The 24,888-nt window shown below is 39.3% G+C and overlaps 2 long non-coding RNA genes across 2 annotated transcripts in view; one reads left to right on the top strand and one right to left on the bottom strand.

Moving 5' to 3' along the window:
- LOC127354537 (uncharacterized) overlaps window positions 1-24,888 on the bottom strand; it is a 520,620-nt gene that overhangs the window by 14,704 nt on the left and 481,028 nt on the right. The gene's annotated exons all lie outside the window — the stretch shown is intronic.
- Window positions 8,607-24,888, top strand: part of LOC127354563 (uncharacterized) — a 92,638-nt gene continuing 76,356 nt past the window's right edge. The window contains exon 1 of the long non-coding RNA XR_007881583.1: window positions 8,607-8,642. This is a non-coding gene — a long non-coding RNA (uncharacterized LOC127354563). The remainder of the gene's footprint in view (window positions 8,643-24,888) is intronic.

The following is a 24,888-nucleotide window of genomic DNA, read 5'->3' as shown; positions in this document are numbered from 1 at the left end:
AAGCAATTTGTTGGCGTCAATACAGTTAAGTGATTTAGTACCACTTATATCGTTGAGTTGCAATTCAGAACAAGGGGTGAAAGTTCAGATAACTTTTGTTTCTTTGTTGGAAAATGCGGGAAAGCCAACTTTTGGAGTTGAGACTCGTCACTCGTCTGCTGCTCTCCTGTCTGGCTGTCTCCCATCGGAGCTGGAGTTGACTCCACTCAGGTAAGTTTTAACTTTATTTTCATGTAAGTTAAAATAATGTCTGACTTTTTATTCATGGTTATATTGTGTTAGCATTATCATTGACAACATTAAATGTTAAACATTAATAACTTAAATAGTGAACTTTGGCAGCTAGCTGAAAGAGTTCTCATAAAGAGTGAGAGAAGTCCATTTGTCTCTCTAAGTCTTGTTTCAACAATGTTATTTTGTGATTACTTCTTATGGTGCACGGTGGGAAAATATGAAGGATTACTTTAGGACACAGCTCATTTCTTTGCTTTTCTTAAGTTTAAGTGTGTTTAAGTGTACTTACATCTGCAACCTGTGTTTTTGTAATTGTAGTTCAAAGATTTGTGAAAATGCCGTTTTAGTCAAATAATAATAAACATTTTTTGAAGGCACCTAACCTCCTGAAATCTGGGTAAAAAAATATTACTGTTGCTATAGTTTAATTTCTTTCTAATTAAACTGCTAAAAAGATGAAAGGATGGATTATTTTCCATTGAAATGTGCTGAGTGGTTTGCTAATACCCAAATATATATATTATTTTCACTTTTGTCTTTCAGATTGAAATGAAGGCAGTGCAAATTCTGTAAATTCACCCACACCAATGAAGCTGTTCTCCTGAAACACTACTGCCTTCATCACAGAGGAGCAAACTGGCCTTGCATCCATACAGACTGTTGTGCAATTTCAGAACTATCGGAGCATTTAAATCACATCTTTCAAGATTACACAGGACTGTCTCAAGGCAAGAAAATTCAACATTTCAGTGCTGGTTATGTGATTTCAAAGACATTTGCTGTAAAAAAAAAAAAATCTTAATTCATTTGCAACATCACCTTAGGCGCAGAGAAAGTGCGTTGCCCATTCTTTGGGTGCAGTTTTGAAACCAACCGCCTAAACAGCTTTTCTGGTCACATATCACAAAAGCATAAAAACCATATGTTAAGAGATTTTCGGTCATCAGTCAGGGAAATAAGTGGTGTTCAGTCTAATACCACTGACCAGCCAAGTAATGATGGAGCTGAAACTGAATTTTCATTGACCAATAGTCCTAGATTGGACACTACAGAAATAGGTGAAGCTGATTGTGTAGAGGATGTGGATTCTGAAATACTCAAGCACAAACTAGCATCTCTTTTTTTTTGTATGCAATGTATGTTACATGTGTCTAAACGTGCTATACAGGAAATTATAGAAGAATTTAATGATATTTTGTCCTTTTCCAAGTTTCATACATCAGCAGTTATCAAACAGGTTTTTGCAAAACATAACATTGCAATTGAGGAAGAAATTGTTAAAGAAATAAGTAACATTGTGTTTCAAACAAATCCAGTACTTATTACTACATCAGATAAAAGGTACATTATCAACTGATTATAGGAGAAATAGATATTTCAGGGAGCATTTCTCTATTATTGAGCCAACTGAATTGCAGTATGACATGTATGCTGTATGATAAAAAAGCCCTTGTTTATGTTTCTGTGAGTAAGGTTATTGAGCTTTACTGAATAGAGCAGAGTTTCTGGAGAAGCTTGTTTTCAATGTAGAGAATGCTCCAGGACATTATAAGTCTTTTCAAGATGGTCATTATTTTAAACAAAATCATTATTTTGGAGAACAAGAGTTGCAAATTGCATTAGGTCTTTATGTAGATGATTTTGAATTGTGTAACCCATTAGGCACATCAAAGAAAATTCATAAGATTACTGCAGTTTATCGGGTCATTCTTAAACTACCTTCAAAATTATGTTCAAGTTTACATTCAATTCATCTAGCTCACCTTGGAAAGACTTCTGATGTTAAGCAGTTTGGTTATGAAAAGTTTTAAAGTCCACTAGTTAAGGATTTAAAGTCACTGGAAGAAGCAAGGGTTTTTGTTCAAGCTCTTGATACCTATGTAAAAGGTACGGTCTTTTGTGTCTGTGCTGATAATTTAGGAGCTCATGGACTTGCAGGCTTTCAGGAGAGTTTCAATGTAAGCTAGTTCTGTAGATCTTGTTTGACAAGTCGAGGTGAAATAGCAACCACTAGAATTTCTGATTTCCAGCTACGGTCCAAAGAACAGCACAATACATTTCTGGTGCAACTTTATAATGAGAATGTTAAACGTGTAAATGGTGTTAAAAGTGAATGTGTACTAAGTAAGCATCTGTCATATTTTCACCCTGTCACTGGTTTTCCTCCAGACATATTGTATGACTTTTTTGAAGGTGTTATTCCAGTAGAACTGTCTTTGTGCCTAAAGAAGTTGATTTCAAAAGGCTTTATTACTTTGGAGAGACTGAATACAATAATAGCATATTTTCCATACAAATACTCTGACAGGGTGAATAAACCAAAGGAAATTTCTAAAGCAAGTTTTGAATAGGGCAGTATAGGTGGCAATGGCCGTGAAAATTGGACTCTGTTAAGATTTCTTCCCCTTTTTATTGGAAAGAGCATACCAGAACAAGAACCTGCATGGGAGATACTGATGGACCTCAAATAAATTGTTGAGATAATTGTCTCACCTTATTTCTCAGAGGAAATATTGTACTACTTGGAGACCAAGTTGTCTGATCATAGAAGGCTGCTCACAGACACTTTTCCTGATTTTATCTTGCGCCCAAAGCACCACTTTGCTGAACATTATCCTCACCTTCTACGCTGCTTTGGTCCATTGGTGGAACTATGGACAATGAGGTTCGAGTCGAAACATAGTTTTTTCAAGAAAACTGCATGATGTTCAGAACTTTAAAAATGTGCTTCTCACACTGTCCACCAGGAGATTATGGCATGTCAGTTTGATAGCCAAAGTCTTTTCAAGCCAGTGTTACATGTTGAGAAAGTAACTGATATCAAAACACCTTATTTGGATCCCGTCCTGCGCACAGTGATTAAGAGAAACTATCCAGATCTTGAAACTGTGTCCCTTTCTAAAGACGTTTATTTGCATGAGACCCGATATGCAGAGGGTATGATTATATCTGCTGGACACTGCAGTGGACTGCCAGAATTCTACAAAGTAGTGACCACAGTAGTTTTCAACCCTGAAAAAGTGGCCTTTGTTGGCAAAAAGCTCACATCTTGGTACCTTGAACATTATAGGTCTTTTGAGCTTGTGGAGAACATCTATGCAGACACTGATCCTGAGGCTCTCAACAACCATCATCCTTTGACTGCATACACAGTGGGAGGGAAGGTGCTGGTGACTCCAAAAGTGTGTCTGCTCCATTGAAGAGACGCAGAATGGTAAGTAAACTGTAATTACATTTACAAAATTCTGTTGCTGTCACTCTCATTTTCACACTGTCTCATTTTGCACACAAAATAATAACACTAATGTATTTCAGATGTATGCACACATATTTCTTGTTTTATTTGCCATCAGACATGGAAACGTGGATGTTACATTTCTGTACTAACCTGCATTTACAATCTGCTTGTCATGTGTGGAATTCACTCCATTTCTGCGGGTTTTTGAGACTTTCCTGTCATGGCTCAATTTCACAAAAGCATTTTTAAAAAAAGAAGCTTATCTGTAGTCAGTCAATATGTTAACATTTAATTATCTTCTATGGATTCAGATTTGTCTCATAAGATGGCTCCCTCCATTTCAGATGATCACACAAGTGTAAATTTGAGGGTGTGCTTTAATGTCATGTGATCGCATAGCATTGCATCGAAATGCAGGTCAATCTCAATATGGAATCTGGTAGCTGCTGTCCACACATGTAAGTTATAACAATCCAGTCATGCATGATTGAATGTTAATATGTTTCAATGAAAGCTGTCTAGGTTAGTCAACTAGCAGGCAAATGGATGATTCTTGGTCATCTATAAACATTATAAAGCTATCTTGTTACCTAACGCTAGTGTTAAATGCCACATCATTAACTTAGCAAGTATTCGTAACTCAAACATATTTAATCATGCATGCCAGGAGAATTATCACTTATCTGTGTGAACGACTAAGGTAATAACAGGTAATAAAATTTGACATCTGAGAGGTTTTTGTTTTTTAGTATTGTGTATATGTCTATGGATGAAAGGCTAAATAATGCATTAGTGAAATCGAGTCTCACAAAGTCCACACACAAATGCAATGAAGTTTGTATGTAAATGTGACAACCTCCAAATATGTTTTTGATGAAAATTGCAAATACTTTTAAATACATATTATTTTTATTTAAAACAAGAATTATTCGTGTGTACATCAGAAATAATTTCTGAACCTTATTTTTTTTCTGTGGATTTTTAAAATATTTATATACAACAATAATTCCAATTTCAAAAAGTCCTAAAAATACATGTATGTATCCTTTTGTATGCATAAATTAATATTAATTGTGATCAGACTCCATACTCACCCATACTCTGTATATCTGTATTGAGTACTGCTTTATCTAACATTGTTTAGTATAGAAGATGTATGGGAGGTTGTAGGGTTGTCAACTGATATTGCTCACCTGTGCAGCCTGGACCATTAAGACATGTACATTGACTCAACTAACTTTATTCCCTGTGGAGGCATCTGCTTTGTCTTTAAGATTTGATTTGCACACAAGCAGCACATACTATAACCATGATTTGTAGGTAGTTCTGGCACAATACAACTTCTTTCTGCATCGATTGTTAATACAATTTGCTAGAAATTGTTTAGGTTTTATGCCCTCTGCAACCTAAACCTTCCCTATTTTCTTATTCTTTTCTCATCTAACACAGGGTTTATTGCTGCTGGTGAAAACTGCCCAAGAATGTCTCGTAAGGTGGTGCTCTCTGAAGTGCCTGAATCAGTTGAACACTTACAAAACATTCTTATAGAAAACTTGAACTTCAAGGCAGCTTCACACTACAGTTTGAAGAACCAGACTTTAATAACGCTCTCTGTAATTTGATTGATATCCACGAGTTGCCACCTGAACGTGCCATCTTGCACATTCTTTGGGATGATCCACCTACACTTGCTCAGCAAGAGTCAGACTCTGTTGATTCAGGGTCTTCCCTGGACACAGCCAGCTTATCCACTAGAGTCACCCCAGAGCCCTTAAGGTTTCATCAGCGACTATCTACGAAGTGTATCTGGATGGCCTTCACCTTCTCCCGTTCCAGCCTTCTCCTATGATGTGGAATTAAAGTTGCGTGCAGGCAATGAGGCATATGAAAAGACCAAGAAGGGCATCAACCTAACAAGAGACATGAAGATGGACATTTTGGACAAGATTGCTCAAGCAGTTTTTGAAGTGAAAGCCTATCCTGATCAAGACCAGATTGGGTCAGTTGCTTTGGCTCTTGTCAGTAAGCAACCCTGCCTTCGAGAACTGGGCAGTGGAACAGGGTATGATGGATGGAAAATGAGCATAAAATACAAACTTGGTAATTACAGCTACGTCAGGCAGGGTGTATCGAGGTCAGCATTAATAGGAAAAGACGATGCGATGAAGATGATGCTGCAGGTTCTTCTTTGAAGAAAGCAAAGCGAGGGGAAATTAATCATGTCCCTGACCATCCAAATAATCACACTGACTCGCTGGAGGAGGAAAGACTGGCTCTGGTTGAGGAATATATGAAGAGGAATAAGAATGTTGAACTCTTACAGCAAAAGATGGCGCTGACTTTCTCCCTGAGGTGCAAGGAGATTGTGGAGCCTATGGTGTCAGAGGTTCAGGGGTAGTGCCCTGCTCTGTTTTGTGAGCAAGAGGTAAGAACCTGAGCAAAGAAATTATTATTATTCAAAATAAGAGTCTTGAGTTGCTTCTGTATATAAAATGCATATTTTTATATTAGGATGGTGTTGGAATTGTAGGACTTTGTATTGAAGATTTATATTTGCTATTCTCCATTTTCCAACAGATCAGTGAAGAGTTCCATCGGATTACCAACAAGAACCTAATAGACAACTTCAGAGCAGCCATTAATCAGCACACTCCAAGGCTCCTTAGACTCTATCGGGCTAGGAGAACAGCTTTTCCACCTGAGATGGATCAACTCCTTGACCGACTGGATGAGGAGGTGAATTTTAGACATAATGATCTCATTATATTCTGTAAATTATGAACTTAAATGCATAACAAGGAATTCTTGGATTTAAAAAAAATATATATATATATAACTGCACTAATCATTTTCTACAATGGATTCAATATCAGATGTTGCTCATACTGACAAACCCTCAGAATAAACCCACTGTACACTACCTAAGGGACAGACAAAGATGTGACTAGGTGGTCATTTTTATTTAAGGAGTTTGTGAAGACCAAACAAAGGATTTAACAGGTGTTTGTTGGATGTGGAAGAATAAAGTTGTTTGCATGTTTGCTCTGAGCTTTCTACATGATAGTTGCATATTGTCATAATGTTTCTTCCAACCTTTTGTGTTTTAGACATCCAACATCACAGCACATCGACAGACTGCAGCCTTGAAGGCAGGGCTTAAAGTATTCCGTCATCATGCTGGATCTCCGGCATGTGGCATTTAACTGCGATTCATAATAAAAAAAAAACATAAAAAAAAAACCTGTTGATGCGGGATATTGTCAAGCCCCTCCCTCAAACCGCTACTGTCCAATCCAAAGTTAGCAATCGTAACTATGCACACGCAATGACGTGCATAGCTACTGTTGTGACCATGGATGTACACAACGGTTGTGACAGACATAGCAACAGTAACCACGGGAGGCTAGCAGCAGTTGATGCTGCGTTCCAGACAACATAGGAAAAAACGAGCTGTGAATTGGGGAAAATAAATTGAACAGCGTCAAACTCGGAAATTACACGTATTTTCATCTTCTTCCAAAATAAGCATAAATTGCTGCTGCGTAGGTTTTCAGTGTTCCGCGGATGTGACAATATGCCACGCTTTGCTTTTCTCATCTGACTTAACCTGTAGCATGTACACTATGACCTCTCGGTTACCTCCAAGTGGTCTTGAACGCAGCATCCAGGCCGGCGTTTGTGTCACTGAAATCCAAAGATGGAGGGGAAATTCATGAAGCCTGGAGAAGACGACCTTACTGAAAAAGGACTTATGTGTGGATGTGGATAGAAGAAAGGGGCGGAGACGGCAAGCCTTTTGGTAGCTGGTGCCAAACATTAAGAGAGCCAGGTGCTTGTGTGGTGTCTGAAGGCCTATAAATTTAAGTTACATTTTTTATAAGTTCAAGTGATATTTTTGTCAACATATGCAGTGTTAGTAGGACATGAGGTTCAACGTCGTAATTCTTACTATGAAATGTTTAGGCTAGGGGCCTCTCAATGGCCTCTGACCTTTATCTTAATAAATCCCCCATCTCCCTGTTTTACCTCACATATCTGTCCTAGAACCAGATGTTTCTTTCCTATTTTCTTGAATAAACAATAGACCTATATAAAGCCTATGTTCAGATAGAGCTATTTATTTGGCAGGATGCTCTCCAAGCTCCCAGGGCTTGAAATGATGCTTTACTTTTTTGTAATAAACCTTTATATAAAATCAAGATGGTGTCAGCGGACTTCTCTTCAATACATCTTCACATCATCGCTACCTAATATACCACACTTGTTTCTGTGTGTTGTGCGCGAAGAAGCTAATATATGCTACTAGCGGCAAAAAAGTTCTTCGACGTCACAAAGGTAGGTCATCTTGTACCCTGTCAAGCACAATGCCAAAATTTGCCAAATCGCCTAGCGTATGCATCGGATCCACTACCCCTTCCCCGTCGAAAAAAAGTTCAGGCTCAGGATTTTTTTAAACTTTAAGCCCTTCAGAAGGGCCGTCCCTTGTATCTACGTGGTAGACATGAGAAGCTGTTCAGGAACTGTCTTGTGAGTGACTTGTTTGTAGAAACTGAAAATATATATAGGATGAGAAATAGAGTCTTAATCTGTTATTAATACTGTACTTGACTCTGACTTCAGCCTTTAACTTTCTGCCCTTTTGTCCCATTCTTGACTGTTTTTCTATTTTCTAATTTTTCGCATTCTTTGTCTGCCCCAGTGCCCAAAGTTTTGCTGCCAATGGCATGATATAACTGATGTCATATATGTGGATTACATTTTTTGGGTATGAGATGGAAATGTTTAATATAGAACACTACGTTCTCTGAATGCTGGGCTACTTGTGGTTCCTATAGTCTCTAAAAGTAGAACAGGAGCCAGAGCCTTCAGTTACCAAGCTCCTCTCCTGTGGAACCAGCTTCCAGTTGTGGTTCGGGAGGCAGACACCCTCACCACATTCAAGAGTAGGCTTAAGACATTCCTCTTTGATAAAGCTTATAGTTAGGGCTGGATCAGGTGAGTCCTGAACCATCCCTTAGTTATGCTGCTATAGGCCTAGACTATCGGGGGATTTCCCATGGTGCACTGAGCTACTCTCTTCCTCTCTCTTTCTGCACTCATTCATGTCCCTTTAATGCATGTTACTAACTCCACTTCTTCCCCGGAGTTCTTGTGCTTTCTCGTCTCGCAGGTTCTCGTGGATCCTGGTGGAGCCTCCTGCCATGGTCCTGCTTGACTGCCATTGCCAATACTGTTGTTGCTGTGCACCTGTCTGTCTGTCTGTCGCTCTCTCTCTCTCTCTCTCTCTCTCTCTCTCTCTCACCCCCCAACTGGTCGAGACAGACGACCACCCACCTAGAGCCGGAGGATCTGTCCTAGGTTTCTGCCTTTTAACAGGCAGTTTTTCCTTGCCCTTGTCGCCAAGTGCTTGCTCATGGTGGTACTGTTGGGTCTCTGTAATTAATGTTAAAGAGTTCGGTCTAGACCTGCTCTATCTGAAAAGTGTCCTGAGATAACTTCTGTTATGAATTGGCGCTATACAAATAAAATTGAATTGAATTGAATTGAATATGTCAAACAACAAATGTATACAATATTTGGGATCATTTTAGATGAAAGCCTATTCTGAGCCACAGTATTTAATGATAAATGTGTTTCAGTTTGATTTACTATTGTGTTGGTTATTTGCTTTCTGTCTCCAGGCAACTGATCCAGAAGAGGAGCAGACAAAGTATGGAGAGAATTTTGTTCCTTTATTATTCAATCAAATAGAATAGATTTGAAACCAAAAAAGAGATTTGAGAGCAAAAAAGAGTAAGTGGCAATCAAAAAACATTTTTTTGAGATCGAAACAGAACAGATTGCAATTGAAAAAAAAATATGAGAGAACATATTTCTTCAACTTCAATCAAAACTAATGTTTGTAAGTAAAAACATACGACCATTTTGCTTATAAATCAGTCCTCTTTACTTGCCAGTTATAAAGTTTTGCTTGCGAATTCAACTGCACTTGACGGGCGGGGCCTACGCTGGTGGATGAGAGAAGAGTTTCTATTGGTTGGTTTGACCTGGCTACATCCTACAATGTAGGGCTGTGATTTAAACATTTAGTGTCGCATGGTACTCGCGGTGCCAAAACGTCACGGTTCCTACACAACAGTAGTACCGTGGATTACTGAACAACCGCTGAACGCGGTGCCAGTTTCCACTGTGTAGCGGGCTGCCGCTACTCCTCCCGGCTCCCGTTCTCGCTACAGCTGTTCTAATGTCAACAAACACACGTGGCGAATAATTTAACAAATTCACGCACATATTTCTAACCAGCCAGAATTACTGGTTTATACAGGAGCAGCTGCGTCAGACGGTCCGACTTGACACTGAATGATGCTTTTGACCTCAGAGATGTGGAATGTGTAGGCTATAGAAGAGAAACGCAAATTTCAGCACCACTGATCTGTATAATCAGACCAAAAGACATGTCCTGTGATTTTAATTATTCGCCACCTGTGTTTGTTGACATTAGAACAGCTGTAGCGAGAACGGGAGCTGGGAGGAGTAGCGGCAGCCCGCTACACAGTGGAAACTGGCACTGCGTTCAGGTTTCAAATCTATTCTATTTGATTGAATAATAAAGGAACAAAATTCTCTCCATAACGGAGGGCCTCACTGTGGGAATCCTGACTGTGCTGGAGGATGATGATAGTTCAGGTCCTGCAAGTGTCATAAACGTTGCTGTGATTGTAGAAGAAGCCATCGTCTTTCAGGATGTCCCTGACCTGCCGGCAGCTTTTGCATACCTTTTTGGGCTGATCTATGCTTTGAACCTCCAGTACCCAAAAGAACTGAGGTACACTTTTGAAACCATTCCGAAGGTTTTCATGGAACTTGGGACAGATTTCTCTGCAAGGGTGAAATCCCTCAAAAACAAACTCTTTCAGTGAATCCAGCAAGTTAGCTGAGAACATTGTTATGTTCTGAGACAGTTGTGAATTGCACGTTCTTGTTGCCATTTGCCAGAGATGAATCTTCTACATCTTGTACTTTTACTCTCTTTCCCTTTTCTCTCTTTTTCTCAAGTTCCCTCTCTCCACCTCTCTTCTCTCCCCCTTTCCCCTCTCTTCTCTCATTTCTTATCATCTGATCTCCTCTCATTGTCACCTAACTTTCTTTCTTCTTACTGAATACACTTTCTCCCGTTCTCACTCAAATTGTGACCTGCAAAAGTCCTGTTAATTCACCTGTTATTTTAAACCTGTCTTTCTGCTATTCACAAACTCTTAACGTCAAACTTCTTTTCTTTCTGACTTCATCACTGCCCATGTCCCAAAATGCATGTTCCAGAATACTTTTTTCGTAACCATGTGGCTTATGTTAAGATTTAATTGTATGTTAATCAATGACACATATCTTTTTGCCAGTACTAGTTCTGAGTCTGAAACTTCTGGACCTAAATATTTGTTATTTTATAGTCTATAAGTTTTGTTAGACTGGCAATTCTGGACGACACTATTTCTGTATGCAGTTTGATTTCAACCGATGAGGTATATCTTTTGGTAACCGAATCTTCTTAATTTAACAATTATTATTAAATATTACATATTGGTGTAGATTACTCCACCTTGTTGACTCACCATGTTTTACTACCTCATTGTATTTTGATGTTAAGATTCTAATATGCAGTGTTTCAGTACAAGTTAAGTGCTAAGACTGTGACAGGTATGGGTCTCAGCACTGCCAATTCAAGTGTTCTGATAAAATAAAATTTTTTTGAATATAGACAATGCATCTGTAATAATTTAAACATTTGATGGTAATTTGTGGGTCCTAATTGATAAATCTAAATTACTAGAATTAAGTATAGTACTATGTATAGATTCAAATTACTCTCTAACACTAACACTAATTACTCTGACAGATGAGAACCCAAAGTTGTGACATTGTGACATTAAAAGTTACTATAACTCTGAGTAGAGTAAGCATTCAAAGTTGAGATAATGTTAAATTATGAGTTACCACAACTTAATTTGAGTTAGTAGAAATAAGCATTCAAAGTTGAGATAATGTTAAATTATAAGTTACTACAACTTGAGTTGAGTTAGTAGAAGTAAGGATTCAAAGTTGAAATAATGTGAAATTATAAGTTAGTACAACTTGAATAGAGTTAATACAAGTAAGAATTCAAAGTTGAGTTAATGTGAAATTATAAGTAACTACAACTTGAGCTAGGGTTACGTGAGTTGAGATAACTTAAAAATGAAAGTTGAACAAACTTAAAAGCAAAACTTAAACCGTTAAGTTGAATTCCCTAACTTAAAATCAGCCTGAAGTTTGTTGCCTTACAATTTTAAGTTCTGCCAACTTTGTTTTTTTTAGCAGCACAGAGACAGCTCTGCTTAAAGTTAATAATGACCATTTGATTGCTTCCGACAATGGACTTGTCTCTGTACTTTATTATTAGATCTTAGTGCTGCATTTGATACCATTGACCATGATATTGTTTTACAGAGACTTGAGCATCAAATTGGCATTAAAAGAACCGTACTAAGCTGGTTTAGGTCATACTTATCAGATCGTTCTCAGTTTGTACACGTTAACGATGAATCTTCCATAAATACTACAGTTAGTCATGGAGTTCCACAAGGTTCTGTACTTGGACCAATACTATTTACTTTATATATGCTACCTTTAGGCGACATTATTAGGAATCACTCCATTAACTTTCATTGTTATGCAGATGATATGCAGTTATATCTATCGATCAAGCCCAATGAATTTAATCAATTATCTAAATTACAAACATGTCTTAAGGACATAAAATCCTGGATGAGCTGCAATTTTCTGATGCTAAACTCAGAAAGAAATGAAATTCTTCTACTTGGCCCCAAAAACCTTAGAGACTCACGGTCTAAAGATATAGTTACTCTAGATGGCATTACCTTGGCCTCTAGCACCACTGTCAGAAACCTTGGAGTTATCTTTGATCAGGACATGTCATTTAATTCCCACATAAAGCAAACCTCTAGGACTGCCTTCTTTCATTTATGTAATATTACAAAAATTAGACACATTCTGTCACAGACGGATGCAGAAAAACTAATCCATGCATTTGTTACTTCTAGGCTGGATTACTGCAATTCCTTATTATCAGGCTGCCCCAATAAGTCCACTAAGACACTCCAATTAATTCAGAACGCTGCAGCATGAGTACTGACAGGAACTAGGAAAAGATATCACATCTTTCCTGTACTAGCTTCTCTGCACTGGCTCCCTGTAAAATGTAGAATAGACTTTAAAATCCTCCTCCTCACCTACAAAGCTCTTCATGGTCAGGCCCCTTCATATCTTAAAGAGCTCATAGTACCCTATTACCCCTCTAGAACACTGCATTCTCTGAATGCAGGGCTACTTGTGGTTCCTATAGTCTCTAAAAGTAGAACAGGAGCCAGAGCCTTCAGTTACCAAGCTCCTCTCCTGTGGAATCAGCTTCCAGTTGTGGTTCAGGAGGCAGACACCCTCACCACATTTAAGAGTAGGCTTAAGATGTTCTTCTTTGATAAAGCTTATAGTAAGGGCCTGCTCAGGTGAGTCCTGAACCATCCCTTAGTTATGCTGCTATAGGCCTAGACCAGGGGTGCCCCAATTCTTCTCATTTGAGGGCCAAAAATGGCTCAGGGTGGAGGGTCACGGGCCAAAATTAGACATTCATATTGCAGTGCATTAAATTAAATATGCCTATGATATAACTGTGCAAAACAGTCATACAAAGTAATTTGGAAAATCAATACTGCTGTTTATTGAAAGCAGAAAAATAATAATACAGGCCTGTGCCTTCAACAACATGCCTCTATGAGACCAAAATATTATACTCTCCACTGCCTTGAACAATCATTTTAAGTAATACTTATCACTTCAAGTAATAGAAATATAATTGTACAACAGCTTTATATCTTTTTTCTTATAAATCACTGAACTGTATTAACATATGCACCATACAGAGCAGAACATGCTCCAAAGTGACCTAGGCCTGCCCTATACATTCTTCTGTGCTTGAAAAAAACAGAGGAATACTTTTTTCATAGAAAGACATGTGGTGCAAAAATGCTACATTCATCACTGCCTTGAACAATCATTTTTAAGTAATAGTAATATAATTGTGCAACAGCTTTAGATTTCTTATGATCACTGGACTGTATTAACATTAACCATAAAGAGCAGAATATGCAAAAAAAGTGACACAATACTCTTATCACTAGACATTTGGTACAAAAATGCTACATTCATCACTGCCTTGAACAGTAATTTTTAGGCATGTAATCCTCAGTAACATGCAGAAGGCCTGTCAGTGGGAGACATGAAGCCTGCCCTTGGTTTTTAAAAGTCTCTCAACATCAGGCTCCAGCTGACTTACTGACAAAGTGAGAATGTCATGTAGGTGAGAGTCAGACAGTGCATTTCTCAGTTTGCACTTATTGAGATTCAACAGGCTGAAAGCCTGCTCACAGACATATGTGCTTCCAAAGAGGGACAGCATCACCTGTGCATGTTTGCGGATCTTGGCATACCTGTGTGCAGGAACACGTCTGTAAAAGTCCTGTAAGGTAAGCTCTCTGAACTTGCTATGGAGGTCTGAATCAGCCTGAAGTTCCAGAAGTTCCATTTGAAGCTCCTCACTGACTGCATCCACAGGTACAGAAAAGGGTTGCGCAAACAGCTCAAATGCTGTTGCATTTTCTTGAAAATCTTGGAAGCGATTGTCAAACTCCACCACAAGATTGCTGAGAATGTCAAGGTATTTTCCTCCATCAACCCAACTTCTCTGAGGCTTGGAAAATGTGCCAAATTTCCTGAATGTAGAGACACAAAGAAAAAAGGAACAATGTAAGATGCAAGAAATTAGTGCTCCATTTAATGAAGCAGCCTAATTTTCACTGACACAACATATGGATGCATAGGTCACACAATTAACATGGTTATGGTCAATAACAAGCCTAATTCATTATTTTTTTGTTCATTACAGTATTGAAATCAGACCTCACCTGTTGAGAAATGTCTGCTGAGCAACAGGAGTTTTTGCTTGAAGGCTCTGACGTGATCATACAGCTGACTGATTATCTGGTCCTTCCCCTGAAGCTGAAGATTCAGGATATTCAGTAGCTCCGTTATGTCCACTAGAAAAGCCAGGTCGGAAATCCAGTGTTTGTCGGAAGGCACTTGAATGTTGTTTTTCTTCGTTGCTTGAAAAGCCCCGATCTCCTCACGCAGTTAAAAAAAACGCCGTAAAACTTTTCCTCTGCTCAGCCACCTGACCTCCTGGTGGTACAGCATATCTCCGTACTGTGCATCCATCTCATCCAGAAGAGCTTTGAACTGACGGTGTGAGAGCGCCTTTGAGCGAATATTATTCACGATGGCAACGACATCTTGCATCACGTTTTTCAGGCGGATGGATTTGGCACACAACTGTTCTTGGTGTAAAATACAATGGTATTTTAACACCGACCCACCAAACTCGCGGACTTTGTCTGACACAAGTGCAGTGAGACCTGCTCTCTTACCGACCATAGCCGGGGCTCCGTCTGTCATGATACCTGATAGGTTTTCCCACTTCAAGCTGTTCCTATCCATAACTCGCTACACTACCATAAAAACATCTGTGCCTTTTGTTGTCCCTTTCAGTGTTTCAAGGCCCGCAAGTTCCTGACACACTTCAAAGTCCTCATTCACTCCTCGCAGAAAGACTAACAGCTGAGCTGAGTCCGATATATCGTTGCTTTCGTCACGTGCGATGGAGAAGGCAGAAAATCGACCTGCTCTCTGGACAATTTGGCCTCGAATGTCTTCGGCCATATCCTCAACACGGCGGGTGACCGTGTTCTGTGACAAACTAATGTGGGAAAAAGCCCGCGTCTGATTTGGGCACACGGTGTCAGCAGCAACTGTCAGACATTGTTTTACAAAATCACCCACCGCAAAAGGTCGTCCGCTTCGGACAATGAGGGAGCAAATGTGATAACTTGCCTGAGTGGCATTTTCCTGTTCAGTTGAGGGCTGGAGAAGGGTGTGTTGTTGGGAAGTTAGCTTTGCTATCAGGTCTCCAGCCTTCACCTTTCTCTCCTCTCCGGTGTATTTTGAGAACTGATGGGAATGCCGCGTTTCGTGATGGCGACGAATATTGTATTCTTTTAAAACACCGACTCTCTGCTTACAAATCAAACATACTGCCACAGAATCAATCTCTGAGAAAAAGTACCCATGTTCCCAAGTTTTTTTAAACTTTCTCTTATCACAGTGCCACTGCCTCCCACGCTCCATCACAGCATCTTCTCACTCTTTTACGTTGGTTGCTAAGCGACGCCGTTAGAAGAAGACGAAGAAGATCTTCTCACTCTGTGGTCACGGCCGGTCGGATTTGAGCTGACGGGAGCTCAACAGCGCCACCCTAACCCCAATGTAATACAATGTTAATTTGTGGTCAGGAGAAGAAGTGCAACAATAAATAAATAATAAAAGAGATATTCCGACTGCTGGCACATAATAATAGTTAAAAGTATTAACAATTCGAGCATGGGCAGCGGGCCAAAAATAATCAGTCACGGGCCAAATTGGGCAGCCCTGGCCTAGACTATCGGGGGATTTCCCATGATGCACTGAGCTCCTCTCTTCCTCTCTTCCTCTCTCTCTTTCTGCACTCAGTCATGTTCCATTAATGCATGTCACTAACTTCACTTCTTCCCCGGAGTTCTTGTGCTTTCTCGTCTTGCAGGTTCTCATGGATCCTGGTGGAGCCTCCTGCCATGGTCCTGCTTGACTGCCATTGCTAATATCACTGATATTGTTGTTATTATTATTATGAGGGACTGAGCCAGTGTCAAACACTGTGAGGTCTCTATTGTTTTTGTTCCGGTTATTATTATTATTAAGAACGTTGACGGCGTTTTTGACCCCCTGAACATATGTGACGCGTTACATCAAAATGAGTCGGATGTTGCAGCGGCCCGTTTGTGTAGAAACACGTTTTTACAAGAAAATAAAATTTTGGGCTATTTTCAGTTTTTACATGTTTCTAATTAAATAAAGTCTCAGCTTTAATACAATGTCAAAATTAATGTAAAATACAAAAGATAAATATAGCTAGCATAAATAAAAACGAAACAGGTGTCAGAGTTCAAAACACCGGCTAGCGTGTTTGTGTCATCTGCGTCATCTGTCAGCTGTCAGTTTAGATACACGGACACGGAGACAGATTGACAGATTGACAGCCTAGACAAAATGAATTTTCGCGACGACAACATTGCTCGACTTTTAAATTCAATTCCTGTAAGACATGGTACTTCAGACGACAACTGGATCGACCTTATTACGGACTTTTTCACCGCACCGGCAGCTGAAAGTGAGAGTGACAGCGGCTCGACCTCCGAGTCTGACTCGGATTTCGCGCCACCGACACCGGCCAGCTCTGATCGTGATGGTGAAGAAAGTGAGTGTGACGGAGGCGAGGAGGAAGATATTCCACTCGTGGCTAACCCGATGGTAGCATACAATGTCTCTGATTATAATTATGTAAAGCATTTTGAATTGTAAGTTTATTTATTTGAATATAAACTGTTTATAAATGTCTTTCAATTCATTTGGAATATGGCGGAATGTTGATTGCTATCTTTAGAGCCCTTTTTCTCAAAAACAAGGTTTGGTGACAGTCGAGCTTTGGAAGAACATGTCTCATACAATTTTGGAGTAGAAAAATAATTTTGGTATTGCCATAAAGCTGAGACTTTCCTCTTTACAGCCATGAAGAAAACTCAAAATGTGTTTCTGGGTCAAAGTGACTCAAAATGATGGAGCAGGTCACATATACTCAAAGTTGTCAGGCATGGTGAAAACTTTAAAATACTATGGTCGCTGTGGGGTAGGCCACTAGGTGGCGCTGCTATTAAGAAAAGTAGGTTTAGGCTAATAACTCCCGCATTGTTTGTCTCACATTTAAAAACCTTATATCCACGCGTTCGGTGAATGGAGCTGCATCTCCCTATATAGGCCATGCCCACTTCCGCCTAGATTTTTTTTTCACTAGAGCGAAATGTCCAAAACCTAAGTTTTCGTGTTCCATCCATGCGCCTTTGTCCGATGCGCACAAAACTTAAAAAGTAATCTAAAGTATTTTGATATTTCAAAAAAATAAGCACGTTATAAAATTAGAATTAGAATTTTTCATTAAAAAAGGAGGTGGGGCATTTCTCCACATTGGTATGTCCAATTGACACCAACCTTGGGTCAATAGTTCCTTATGTCTTCATTAGGCATCGTGCACAATTTCAGGCCATCGCCATAAGGTGGCACTCTTTAAAATGCAGAAGTTTATATCTCCACATCGACAAGTGTGATTAAAATGAAACTTGATACGATCATTTCCCATGGCTTCCTGAGGCTCACTTAAAAAATAAAAACATAAAAATAAACCATGCCCCTGGGTGGCGCTCTGGTGGCAGGGTAAATCACTCTGCAGAGACCGTAAAAGTTATGAATATGAAATTCACAGGACACGTGTAGACTGGTGCCTGTAGCTCACACACCAAAAATTGTGTTTGTAGCGCCCCCTACAGTATTTCAACAAAGCAGCCCGGGCGCCACGTTTCACCAATATGTATGAAACTCGGTAGGCACGTGTAACGTATCGTGACCTATAGAAAAGCCTCTTGGACCCATGCCCCTAAACCCACGGGAAGTCGGCTATTTTCATATTCATTTTCACTCACTGCTGCCATTTTGTGGTCATTTTCACTGTTTTGGCTTGTATTTGAATGAACTCCTCCTAGGGAATTTATCAGATCTGCTTCAAAGTTGGCCATTTTGAATCGAATGTCAAACTGTGATGCCAGTTCCGGCATTTCAGGGCTTCTATTTTAACTAACTCCTACAGATTTTATCATATTGACTTCATATTCGATCACTGCAATCTAGACACATTGGTGATCATAAGTTAATCAAATATTTAATGTGCGTCAAACTGTGTGTCCGTGACGTGGCGCTGAATTTCCACCTTTCACAGTGAAGAGTCTGTCTATGAAAGCGTAAGTCTTTTGCAGTGTCTGAAACGCGTGACAACGTAGAGTGGTCTCCCTCAGCTTCTGGCGATGAGGGCTTGGGAGTGGGGTGACGTGGAAATTTCATGTTGTGGTCCGCACGTTTTACGACGGCATGTGACGCGGCCGCACCACGCCCGAGATGAGGGCTTGGGAGTGGGGTGACGTGAAAATTTCATGTTGTGGTCCGCACATTTTAGGACGGCATGTGACGCGGCCGCACCACGCCCCGAGTTGCGTGGAGTGCGAGGTCCCGCCCAATGCTGCTTGCATTAATGCTTTAATTATAAGTATTATTATTGCTACGGTTACTGTTGTTGCTGTTGTCACTGCTCGTTGTCCCCCATCGTTGCTGTTGTCATCGTCGTTGTCTTCTTCATGTTCATCATCATCAGTCACTACTATAAGTGTAGCTAAAATTATACTGCTGTTGTCAGATGAAAACCTTGCATATCTCCTAAATGCCAACTGTTCTGGAGCTTTAAGCTTTATGTTATAATCCTCATGATTTTATATTAAACCCCATTTTTGTTGCTATTTATGGCCATTATAGCCACTCAAAGGTATTTGCTTCTACCATTATCTCTCTATGTACTGTTGCTCTCTTTTTTTTATTTGTTAAGATAATAGTGTATTTGTTAAATACAATACAGAAATGTTTCACTTTGGTAATAAGGATAGGACCCAAGCCTGGTGAGACTTTTGTATGTTGCACTGGTCGCTGGTCATAGTGGTGAACAGTAAGATCTGAAAACATGGACAATGGCCTATTTTGTCATGTTAATGACTTGATTCTAAATATTCAGTTATTTGAGACCACAATCATATACATGGTTTTGCTGCAGATGCCTGAACTGTCAAGGTAAGATGGAAGAGACGTTGTACCAGCTATCTTCATCAGACTAATACTGGAGATAAGCCTGACAGGTAAGGCAAAAATGTTATTACGACGTGCTAAGGTGTTCTGGTAGTGTAGCTGAGCAAGCAAGAACACACTTACAATAAAATCCAGCTGCTGTTACTACCAGTAACCACAGATGTTGCCAAATCAACCAGGACTGAAATATTTTATAACTTAAAGGGTATATTATATGAGATTTAAAACATGAATACAGCAGCACTATTTGCTATGAAAAGATATAGTGGAGTCATGGCGTCCTGAGCAGAGAATAGCATCACACTATCTCCATAAATTAAGGCTTTGCAACAGGGCACAGACTAACAAAAAAGGTCTTGGTGAGTTTTATTTAGTTCCCGTCAACACAATTTAACGATGGTATGTGCAGTAAAATTAACGTTTTTGTCTCTGGAGTCTGGTGGAGAGTGATAATGATATTATGTTTATTATTATTATGCTGTTTCTGGTTAAACAAAATGTCTATCTCTGTAGGGATCCTTTCCATAATGCTGTCAGACACTGAAAAAAACAATCTGTCAGTGGCAGAAACAACTACTTTTAGTGGAGCAAGGATTAGTTTTTGCCTACTTGTTGCGGCCTTTGCAGCCCTTTTCACAAATATTATCACATCTAACACTGTGAATTATGGATTGAATTTGAATTTTCATCTCTGGAACACAGTACTTAGATCTCTGTTGTGTACATACTATATATAATGTGCTGTTTTAACTCTGTAACTCTGTCAATTCTTGTTTTTATGCACTAGTTGTATCTAGTTGTACCAACTCGCCTCCTGTCGCTGCCTCTTGGCCAGGTGGTCATTGTAAATGGTAATTGGTTCTCAATGGGTCGGACATTCTCAATCTGGTTAAATAAAGATCAAATTAAAAATGTAATGGTTTTACATGTTGAAGAATGCCATTCAAAAATGTAACGGTTAAAAAGAAAACTCAAAGAGTTGCAAGTTTTTATGTTGCTGCGGTTGTTTTTCATGTTGTTTTACATGAGCTGGAGCAATATAATCTCTAGATTAAGTCATCATAATTGCATACAAGCTCTATGTATATTGCTATTTGGCACTAGCTTGTCTGCGTGTCTGTTTAAATATCCGTTTGCACGTGTGTGTGGGTATGAGTACATATGTGTGTGTTTGTGTGTGCCCATGTGCAGGCATGTCTCTTCCTTGCCAGGTCAACAGTGGATTGCGTAACAGCTGCTGGTGGCTGTGGTCTGCACTACAATGTGTTACATAAGACAATTTGATGTTCAGAGTTATAATCCAGCCTGTGCTGCCTGAGCGCTCCCCATCTGGGATTTCCAGCCTGTACTTGTCCTGAGCTCTGCACTCACCTCCCCCCTCAGAGCCGCTTCACACAGACACTGCTCCACGGGTAAAGACGGGTCAGAATGTCCCCTTTGACCAGTTCTTTGATCCATGACAGGGCGTATCAGAACTTGATGGCTAGATAGGTTTTGGTGAACCACTGGCTTTTTCATGAAGCCAACTCTGCATACAAGCTACTGTCATGAATTAACTGAGAACATTTATGCTCAGGAGGATGTATCAGTTTTAATTTGAATGACCACAAAACCCCAGGACGAACCTTAAAATTTGACCCCATTAGTAAAGCTCTATGAACATACAAATTGCAGCAAATTTGTATTAGCATAATGAACATAAAAGCTTCCAATAGGGTTTTAGGACTGTAAGACAAATTTATAGTTTCTTTATACTTTGAATCCACGTAAGTTAGGGATGCAACAATAAACTCAACTCACAATTCAACGCAATTCACAATACTGTGTTCACAATACGGTTTTCTCATATATTTTTTTTTTAACAAAATTAGATTAATGACAAATTATGACAGAAAATAATTCCTTTATTTCTCAGGAAAATAATCTCCAAAACACATTTTATTTATCAAATTATAGTATCTTTTTTTATTTCTGAGGTTGGGTATGAACTATGCAAAACAATACATATTTCCTTTTGTTTGTTTTGTTTTGATACCACGATTAAATTTGTCATTTCATTTTGAATTTTCACATCTTTGCATTGCGATTGAACTGTCTTGCAATATATCATTACATTCCTAGCATAAGTGAAAGGGTCTGTGTGATTTTGCTAGTTGCCTGCAATGTAAAATGTACAGTGTTGGGCAGTAGGGTAATATTGGCTGCAATAAAAACAGATACTATTCACTCACATGGAGAAATGAGCTGACTTCTCTCTTGATTTATGACCTCAGCACTCAGTTTCCTGATGAGTTTAAGATAAGATACCCTAAAATATTCTTTTATTTATCCCCCTTATCAGAAATTCAGGTTGACACAGCAGCAATAGAGCAAAGTAGTGCAAAAACAGAGAACAAAGAATATCACAATAAAAATATTACTAATATTATTAATATTAGAAGATATACAACTATAAATGAAAGTATAAAAACTATGCATTGTTCAAGTAGGACATGGAGTGCAAAATATGAGCAGAAAATTAAACTTGACTAAAACTAAAACAACTAAAACTAAACTGTACAAGTGGAAATTAAATATAAATAGTGCAAAAGGTTTGTGCGTTGTAGGTGGCAGTTTTAAACCAGTCTTTGTATGCGGGGGTTGGAGGTACTGGGTGCTGTGGCGTTGTGGAGTCTGATGGCTGATCGTACAAACGAGCGTCCAAACCACTTTGAAGCTCAGGGCTGGGTCAGTCTGTAGCTGAAAGTGCTCCTGAGCTGCCTCAGCTCAGTGTAGAGAGGATTCAATTCAATTCAATTCAATTTTATTTGTATAGCGCCAATTCATGACAAAAGTTATCTCACAACACTTTTCAAATAGAGCAGGTCTAGACCGAACTCTTTATAACATTATTTACAGAGACCCAACAGTACCACCATGAGCAAGCACTTGGCGACAAGGGCAAGGAAAAACTGCCTGTTAAGAGGCAGAAACCTAGGACAGATCCTCCGGCTCTAGGTGGGTGGTCGTCTGTCTCGACCAGTTGGGGTGAGAGAGAGAGAGAGACAGAGAGAGAGAGAGCGAGAGACAGACAGACAGACAGGTGCACAGCAACAACAGTATTGGCAATGGCAATCTAACAGGACCATGGCAGGAGGCTCCACCAGGATTGATAAGAACCTGCGAGCACAAGAACTCCGGGGAAGAAGTGAAGTTAGTAACATGCATTAATTGGACATGAATGAGTGCAGAAAGAGAGAGGAAGAGAGGAGCTCAGTGCACCATGGGAAATCCCCGATAGTCTAGGCCTATAGCAGCATAACTAAGGGATGGTTCAGGACTCACCTGATCCAGCCCTAACTATAAGCTTTATCAAAGAGGAATGTCTTAAGCCTACTCTTAAATGTGGTGAGGGTGTCTGCTTCCCGAACCACAACGGGAAGCTGGTTCCACAAGAGAGGAGCTTGGTAACTGAAGGCTCTGGCTCCTGTTCTACTTTTAGAGACTATAGGAACCACAAGTAGCCCAGCATTCAGAGAACGTAGTGTTCTAGAGGGGTAATAGGGTACTATGAGCTCTTTAAGATATGAAGGGGCCTGACCATGAAGAGCTTTATAGGTGAGGAGGAGGATTTTAAATTCTATTCTACATTTTACAGGGAGCCAGTGCAGAGAAGCTAGTACAGGAGAGATGTGATCTCTTTTTCTAGTTTCTGTCAGTACTCGTGCTGCAGCGTTCTGAATTAATTGGAGCATTTTAATGGATTTATTGGGGCAACCTGATAATAAAGAGTTGCAGTAATCCAGCCTTGAAGTAACAAATGCATGGATTAGTTTTTCTGCATCTGTCTGTGATAGGATGTGTCTAATTTTTATAATATTACATAAATGAAAGAAGGCAGTCCTAGAGGTTTGCTTTATGTGGGAATTAAATGACAAATCCTGATCAAAGATAACTCCAAGATTCCTGACAGTGGTACTAGAGGCCAAGGTGATGCCATCTAGAGTAAGTATATCTTTAGACAGTGAGTCTCTAAGGTTTTTGGGGCCAAGAACAAGATATTAGTTTTTTTAACTGAGTTTAACATCAGGAGAAAAATCCAGGATTTTATGTCCTTAAGACATGTTTGTAATTTAGATAATTGATTAATTTCATCGGGCTTGATTGATAGATATAACTGCATATCATCTACATAACAGTGAAAGTTAATGGAGTGATTCCTAATAATGTTGCCTAAAGGGAGCATATATAAAGTAAATAGTATTGGTCCAAGTACAGAACCTTGTGGAACTCCATGACTAACTGTAGTATTTATTGAAGATTCATCGTTAACATGTACAAACTGCGAACAATCTGATAAATATGACTTAAACCAACTTAGTGCAGTTCCTTTAATGCCAATTTGATGCTCAAGTCTCTGTAAAAGAATATTATGGTCAATGGTGTCAAATGCAGCACTAAGATCTAATAATACAAGTACAGAGACAAGTCCATTGTCTGAACCAATCAAAAGGTCATTATTAACTTTCAGCAGAGCTGTCTCTGTGCTGTGATGAACTCTAAATCCTCACTGAAAATCCTCAAATAAACTATTGTTATGTAAAAACTCACACAACTCTTTGGCGGCTACTTTCTCCAGAATCTTAGAGAGGAAGGAGAGGTTAGAGATCGGTCTGTAGTTGGCTAAAACCCCTGGGTCAAGAGTGGGCTTTTTAAGAAGGGGTTTAATTACAGCTACTTTAAAGGACTGTGGTACATATCCTGATAATAAAGAAAGATTAATCATATCCAGTAAAGAAGTGCCAATTAAGGGTACGACTTCTTTAAGCAGCTTAGTTGGGATCGGGTCTAACAGACAGGTTGATGGCTTCGATGTAGAAATTATTGAAGTTAACTGATGAAGATCCTAGGTTTCTGTCTTTTAACAGGCAGTTTGTCCTTGCCCCCATCGCCAAGCGCTTGCTCATGGTGGGAACTGTTGGGTCTCTGTAAATAATGTTGTAAGGAGTTCGGTCTAGACCTGCTCTATTTGAAAAGTGTCCTGAGATAACTTCTGTTATGAATTGGCGCTATACAAATAAAATTGAATTGAATTGAATTGAACTATTAATAATGATTTTGGTTGTAGTTATCAGAGGTGGGACCAAGTCATTGTTTTGCAAGTCACAAGTAAGTCTCAAGTCTTTGCCCTCAAGTCCCAAGTCAAGACCGACAAGTCTCAAGTCAAGTCCCAAGTCCTACAGTTTGGGTTTCAAGTCCTTTTAACAACAGAGTAATAATATTTGCACAGATCATGTATGCTTTAAAGATCTGTATTTATTTATCAAAACTTTTTTTGCAAGAACATTCTTCAATGTCAAGTGCTGACATTGTATTTCCATAGCATATTGCACTATAACTAGTTCCACAGCAGTTTCTGTCCTGTATTTATCTCATCTCATATTGTCTGTGTGTGTGTGTGTGTGTGTGTGTGTGTGTGACATGAACATAACAATTAACAG

The sequence above is a fragment of the Dicentrarchus labrax genome, unplaced genomic scaffold, assembly GCF_905237075.1.
Source record: "Dicentrarchus labrax unplaced genomic scaffold, dlabrax2021, whole genome shotgun sequence".
NCBI classification, from domain to species: Eukaryota; Metazoa; Chordata; class Actinopteri; family Moronidae; genus Dicentrarchus; species Dicentrarchus labrax.
The sequence above is the reverse complement of the archived record's forward strand: the minus strand, read 5'-3'. Positions and strand labels throughout refer to the sequence as shown.